General features: G+C 39.7%; 1 pseudogene; it reads right to left on the bottom strand.

Annotated features, from left to right (window-relative positions):
- Nucleotides 1-5805: 5805 nt before the first annotated feature.
- On the bottom strand, nucleotides 5806-6451 carry LOC138912711 (uncharacterized; annotated as a pseudogene).
- Between the last annotated feature and the right edge of the window lie 1454 nt (nucleotides 6452-7905).

Genomic DNA, 7905 nt, shown 5'->3' with positions numbered 1-7905 from the left:
GTCTATTCAAATAAGAACTGCACTTCTTTCCTTCTTTGAGTTTGAATTCAGATTAAATTTATTGTGGCGTGATGGTCCGAATGGAACCTCAGCCCAGAAAATATATGTGTGTATTACAATGGTATATGTGTGTTCTCTTAAATGCTAACAAAGTGTTTTTTATGTGTAGTTGCTGGAGCGGGAGTACATCCTGCCTGTTGCTGACATTGCAGTTTATGTGGAGCGATGAACGGCTAGCTGCCGGAGGAGGAGGAATTAGCAGCAGCAAGTCCCGGAGTTTAAACCTGTTCCTCCGCCAAAGCTCCGCGTGTGTAAACGGTCTTAACCTAGCTTGTCACATCGACCAATTGGGTTTAACCTCAATGTCTGTAAAACCTCGCCTCGTGTTCGATCAATTCGACTTGTATACATGCATATATTGAACAAGCATAAATTCTGTACAACATTTCTAAAGAAAACCAACGCGTTTTATAAAACCAAATCTATAAAATAATGTGAAAAGAAAATCAATTTTTTTTTTGTTTTTTTTTTAACGGTATTTCATTTATCGAATCTTCTCTCTTTGAGACTAACGACAAGTTTGCAAAATCTTAATCTAGTTTATATATTTTAATTAATTACAAATTAATTTTTTAGAATAACGGCCCTAACTATTGCTGCTGGGTGGGGAGGTCTCTTCGCCGGAGTCGTGTATAGCTTGTGGTCCAGATTAGAGACCGCGCAAGGTCATTAGGATGGGCCTGGAGCTTGAGATTATACTTTGTTTTCGCTTTGTCGAGTTCGTCTTTAACTTAGCCTATGTTTAGATCTTTATGAATATTTTCATTCCGTATATACCACGGTGCTCCTGTTATAGTTCTCAATATCTTTGATTGAGCTCTCTGGATTATTTCTAAGTTGCTGGCACATGCGTTTCCCCATAGCTCGGACCCATATGTCCAAATTGGTTTTAGGACTGCATTATACAAAAGTATTTTGTATTCTAATTTTAGTGGCGAGCGGGCGTTAATAAGCCAATGTAGATTGCTGGCTTTAAATTTTAAATGATTTCTCTTAGCTTCGATATGTTTACGCCAAGTGAGTCGTCTATCCTAGAGCTTGAAAATTATCGATGTCAGTATCGATATTATCGATACTTCTGATATTTTTCAAACATCGATGTTTATCGATAACATCGATGTTTTTCTGACGTTTTATTAGAGAGAAACGAACAGATTTCACTCTTTAATTTTGAGGACCAAAATAACTTTAAATACAAAATCACTTAAAGTAGGGACAAATTACCATACAAGAACCGCGAGTTCTTGGTACTTTATTATTCTTTGGTCCCTTAGATATTATGAAATACTTAAAAGTAGGCGAAAAGGGCATAGGTTATGGCAAAAAATGGTCAATAAAAGAACCGCGAGTTCTTGGGAAGAGGAGGAACTTTGGTTTTTTCAGTACCAAAAACAAAATCTTGGTTGCAGCTACCGACCTTCTGTCCGCTATTAAAAAATCTCAAGAAACCGCGAATTCATAGCCTTTGATAAGAATTGGTCGCTTTTCGAAGATCGTTTGAGCGATTTGGACTCAAGGATCCAAAAAAAAACAACCGCGAATTCTTCAGAATTTTTACTTCTTTATGGTATAGTATCAATTAAAGTGGGGGGAAATAACCATAGGTTGTGGCATAAAACCGAAAATGAAAGAACCGCGATTTCTTGGGGAAAGGAGGAACTCTCGTTCTTTTAATACCAACAACAAACAAAACGAAGACCGTTTGAGCAATTTTGGCAAAGGATCAAAAAAAAAAGCAACCGGGAATTCTTCAGAAGAGGAGGAATTTGTTCTTCTTTAGTACCAAAAAATGGGATGGAACAAAGGTTTGTTCTATTATTTTACATAAGTATTTCCTCAGAAGATATTTAAAAAAAAATCTTAAGAAGCCGTGAATGTCTTTGACTAAGAATTGGTGTCTTTCTAGACATGTGACGCAACTCAACTCAATGATCAAAAAAAAAAAAAAACACGAGTTCTTAAGAGGAGGATCCTTTAGTCTAAAATTGCATTTTAATAATGAAACCCGGAAATTAAAATTAAATAAATTAACCGCGATTTTTTCTAATAATAATAATAATAATAATGCAAGTGTATTATGCATGTATATAATAATAATACGTGGTATTAACAGAATTATAAAATTGTTTTTAATTTGTCTTTGCTTTCCTTGAAAACATCGATATTATCGATACGATAATGATAAAGTATCGAAAATATCGATACTGTCATTTATCGATAATTTTCAAGCTCTATCCAGGTGGACTCCTAGACATTCAGTTGTTTGTGGCATAATTATGTTGTTCAGGGATAGTGAAGGGCAGGTTTGCCTGTTTAGGGTAAAAGTAACATGTTTACATTTTTGTTCGTTAACGTTTATGCGCCAGTCTGCTAGCCATTGTTCTAGAAGCACGAGGTGATCTGCTAGGTGTTGCGCTGCTCTAAGAGGACATTTAGACCGACATAGGATGGCAGTATCATCAGTGAAGGTTGAGGTTGTTGTAAGAGTGGATGTCGGGAGGTCTGCAGTATAAATAATATACAATGTCGGCCCAAGCACACTTCCTTGGGGTACTCCAGCTTTTATTGGATGATAATCAGAGATGAAATCTTTGCATCGCACTGCGAAGCTTCTTTTTTGTAGGTAGGACTCCAAAATTGTATGCGTGCTTTGTGGAAGTATTAATCTGATTTTATGAATTAAGCCGTCCAGCCACACGCGGTCGAAGGCCTGTGCGACATCCAGAAAGACAGCGGAGCAATATTCTCGCCTTTCAAATGCATTTCGTATCTCGGAGGTTATCCGGTTCACTTGTTCAATAGTTCCGTGTTTTTCACGAAATCCGAATTGGTGCATTGGTATTGCATTGTGGGCTTGTAAGTATTGCTATTGATGCGACTGAGGAGCAGCTTTTCAAATATCTTTGATAGGCACGGCAGAAGGCGGATTGGCCTATATGACGATGGCTGGGACTTGTCCTTTCCGGCTTTATGGATCATTATGATGACAGACTTCCTCCATTGTTGAGGATAATATCCCAAATTCATCATGCTGTTAAATATTATGGTTAGAAGATGTATTGCACAGTTTGGCAGTTCTACAATCATTTTTGGGGTGATGAGATCGTGACCCGGCGCTTTCTTTTTGTCTTGGGACTGTATGATTCTTGTAACTTCTTCTGGATGGTATATAATTTGCGGGCTAGCTTCAGGATTGGAGATTAATGGCAGCACAAAGCTATTCGTTGCTGGAAGTGGTTTGAAGACATTTTCTAAATGGTGGGCAAATGTATTCGCCCTCTCTTCGTTGCTGCGGGCCCAAGTTCCTGTTTGCGTATGTAGGGGTGATTCACTTTCTATTGGTGGACATATGCCTGACTTAGCTTTCCACAGTGGATATCTTTTGCTATTTGGTGGGAGTTTCTTCATGAAGGATAGTTCATCTCTATTTTTCTCAGCTTCTAGTGCTTTGCGGAGCATGCAGTTGGCTATTTTTAGGCGCTCCTTGGAGGCTGGGGATCTATGGGCTTGCCACTCTTGACGAAGCCTTCTCTTATTGTATAGCAGTTTTTCGATGTGCCTAGAAGCACGTCTGCTGTTAAATGGTTTATTAGATGTTATAGGTTGCGTGGAATGTTGTGCAGCCAGTGTAATAACATTCACTAACTCTTCTTCTTCTTCACAGGAACTGTTTTGGCGGTCATTAATATGAGTACTTACATACTTTCTGTATTTGAGCCAGTCTGTTTTACCAGTAGTTAGAGAATGTAACCGTTCTGTAACCTGAGGTGTAGAGGGGAAGCAAGATGGGAGAATGATCTGATGATAGATCTGATATGTGCTCCACACGCACATGAGCCTGCGGCACTCTTCTTGTGATAGCAAAATCAGTAGGTGTGCTTTGCATTGTAGTCACCAGCTGCTATAAAGCGGTCACCCAATCGAAGAAGTTTAGGAATTCTGCTTCGGTAATAGCGAAGCGCGGTGGGCAGTATATAGAGGCTAGGTTTAGGTAGCCGCTTTGGGTTTCGAGGTGTACTGCTGTTGCTTAGATATAAGTCGTAGCGAATGATGGCATCCCGTAATGCCTAATGCGATTCTTTATCAGAGTTCCAGTACCTCCATGAGCCTTCCCATCAGGATGATTTGTCGAATAAAATGTATAGCCAGTAAGATGAAAATAGTTTTTATTTGTTAAGTGAGTCTCTGATATGAGCATGGCGTCAATGTCATATTGATCAAGGAACTGCATAAGCTCGTATTTGTGCTGCGAAACAGTTGCTACATTTTTTGGCAGATTGGTTCTCCTTATTTAGAGGGCAGTCCATAGTTAAAAGTGCATCCCCGCAGACAACGCAGACTGCGCGAAGTTTGCAGAATGTTCTCGTATGATCATATTCTTGACAGTTCGTACATTGGATGGGTCCATTCCGTTTATGGGGTTCCTCAACCGTGATTCTGCGGTGCAATAGATATTGAAGCTTGTAGATTGGGTGAACTTCATTTTTATTTAAAGGCATAATTTCCGGTGTCAGTTCTATCTTGAACATTGGCTGGGGAATTTTGTTTCTGTTTATTATGTTTATAGCCCTTTTGGCATTAAAAACCTTTTCTTTAAGCCCATCTATTATTTCAATGGTTGGAACTGTTGATTCAATTCCTTTGATAACTACTTGTAGGCCTTTGCTACTTTTGAGTTGATAGGTATAGTAATTGGTTTTTCCCTCATCTAGGTATTTGGCCACTGATCGATAATCTTGTTCATCGTTTGCCTGAATTTTGGTTTCATTTATGTTACCTCTTCTAATAGAAGTGACATAGAACTTGTTATTCTATTTTGTATTTTATTTTCACCGCTATTGTCACAGCAGTAAAATAGTTTATTTTATGTAAAAATTCGCATAAAAATGTTCAAAAAGATTTGTATAGATAAAATTTGATAGGCTTAATTCTAGGTAACGTCAAAAAACGTCTTTTGACACATTGTATAGAAGGAAGTATGGTCTAAATGCACAAATTGTAGATCGCTTAAATGTATTCGTGGTGGCAGATCGGCGCTTATACTATGATTGGCATGGTAAATTTATTAAGTGCTTCGTTTCGCTTTAAGTACAATCTGTGTTTGAAGGGACGGGGACTTGCAATTGCAATGTATGGGAAAATTCGAGGCATCACAAAGAGTTCGTCTGTTAGTTCGATTCGATTCGATTCTGTATGCAAATTGGGCTTCGAGGGGATGGTATACAAAAAGATTGCCAAATTCCGTGAGATTTCGTAAGAAAAAAGCAGGCAACGTGACTCAAATGCCACACTTTGACTTTGCCCAAAGAAAAAAAGAAAAGAAGGGCGAGGAACAAAGCGGTGTGTAAACGGGAAAAACTACTTGCATAAAAAGAAGTAAAGAAGGCCAAAGAAGCAGGAGGGGCAAATGAAAAAGGTTCGGAGGACAGGCCAAACTTTTTGAGCCTGGGACTAAGAGAAAAAACAGATAAAGAAACTGTCGGGGATGCGTAGGAAACCCAATTTACAATTATGAATGATTAATTCCCTTTCCATCGAACTCCTCAACTGGTTATTGCTATGTACTATTGACCTAAGTGCAACTGACAAGAAACATTAAGGTAGTGTTGAATTTCAAAATGCAATTCTTCAATTTAAAAAAAAATCAAGAATTCTTTTTACAGTAACCCACATTTTTGTATGTACTAATTTCGACCCTATTTAGGATAGGATGTTTTTCAAACAAAAAACTTGTTCTCGTATTAAAGGGATAATGAGATATTTAAGGTAAATTCGGGATACTTCTTGTCAGATGCGACTTGGGACCTAAAATCTGTAGATATTCGTTTCTGGCTGGCATTCAAGTCTTTTTTGATTTACTAAATATAAGTACAACTAAACCACGATCCTTCGGATGTCTGGACCACTCAGGCCAGCGTGTGGTGCTTCTGGTCGGGATAGTTCTCTATCGACTGAATGGAACGCGAAGTGGCCGCCATGATGGTCGAGGATACGTCCATAAACCGATACTTCTTCTCATCGCGGCACAGCAAGGGGTAGCAAATGATGCCGTAGTAGAAGATCAGGCAGAGAACGATAACGGTGAAGATGATCGCGATGATGCCGAAGGTGGAGATCCCGGGCTGACTGTCCAGATACTCCTTGGGCGACTGGGGGGCGGGGTCGTGGTGGGCGGCTCGGTGGTCTTGTAGCCCCGTCGATAATTCCGCGCTCCGCTCGCACTGAAAACCAAGCAACTGGCGCCTAAAAAGAGCACACACAGCAGGTACGAACTGCGAGACATTTTTATTTCACTTCGAATTTACGATTGATCACGAAACGCGACGTTCGTTCGCCTTTCTTTCTTTATTTTCGGCCACGAGACGGGACGCAGACGCAGAACAGAGTCGAGAATCACACAAAGCAACAGCTCCAATTAAGTCAGTTATTTTTATACCCGATACTCGTAGAGTAAATGGGTATATTAGATTCGTGCAAAAGTATGTAACAGGTAGAAGGTAGTGTTTCCGACCCCATAAACTATATATATTCTTGATCAGGATCACTAGCCGAGTCGATCTAGCCATGTCCGTCTGTCCGTCTGACGGTCTGTCCGTCTGTCTGTCTGTATGAACGCTGAGATCTCGGAAACTATAAAAGCTAGAAGATTGACATTTTGCATGCAGATTCTAGGAGTTCCTACGCAGCGCAAGTTTGTTTCAAAAGGGTGCCACGCCCCCTCTAACGCCCACAATCGCTTGTATACGATTTTAAAAATTTCAATATTTCGGAAAAGTAAAAATGCAGTTTTATTGTGTTTATGAATACCTATCGAAATGTAGAAGAAATTTTTTAAATCGGACCATTCGTTAAAAAGTTACGGCGGATCAAAGTTTTTATCTTCATCTCCCTCGCTCTCCCTTTAGCTGAGTAACGGGTATCTGATAGTCGGGGCACCCGACTATAGCGTTCTCTCTTGTTTTGACTAGCTCAGCACAATTTCCTTGACGAACATATATGGGTGGTGGCCTTGGCTTTTTAGCAGTGGTTGTTTGAGTGGCAGCATTATCTTCGTTTTTGTCACTAAGAGTGACTGAAGTAGATGTAGTTGTTGTTGTGTTGGTTGTTGTTGTTAGTGTTGAAATCACAGTGGTAAATACGGGCATTGTGCTGGTAGTTGTTGTTATATTGCTTGTAAGGTCGTAGGGATCGGGGGACGGGCATTGGGCACTCCACGGCTCATCGGGTGCTGTGCCGCTTGCACATAGTAATGCAGGGGAGATCGAGCGCGCTCTCGCTGTGTTCACTTGCAATGTTGCAGTTTTCTTTGGTACTATTATCTCATTAGCTCGTATACTGACGAAAGTCGATTGACGAAAGTCTATGTTCGTCTTGTTGTTGTTGCCGAGCTGTGCTCATTTTAATTAAGTTTCAGAGCTTACACTCTGACACGTTGGTTTTTAATTTATGATTTATAGATTATATTAGAACCAATGCCTACCCAGAGCGTCTTTTCGCGAATTAAATTCGGTAATTTTCACTATATTTTGTAATCATTCGGCGGAGCGATACAAAAAGACGTCTGATGTCGTTGACAGTTTACTTTGACCTTTGAAAGAAAATCAATGAATTAAAAGATATGTAAATATGATGGACGTTGATGCACTACGAGCAGTACAAACAGTGGCCCAACGATACCAAGCACGTGCTTGTTACGCGCGGGACCCTTTATCAATTAGGGCAAAGATGCGAGTTCGCGAGGAAAATACATGAAACAAATAGGGACGGGACATATAAAGATTATAAGATTATAATATTATAAGTTCACGAAAGACCCCAAGTGCCAACTTCGTCTTAAGCGATAAT

This window comes from Drosophila takahashii, chromosome 2R, assembly GCF_030179915.1.
Source record: "Drosophila takahashii strain IR98-3 E-12201 chromosome 2R, DtakHiC1v2, whole genome shotgun sequence".
NCBI classification, from domain to species: domain Eukaryota; kingdom Metazoa; phylum Arthropoda; class Insecta; order Diptera; family Drosophilidae; genus Drosophila; species Drosophila takahashii.
This window is presented reverse-complemented; position numbering and strand designations above follow the sequence as displayed.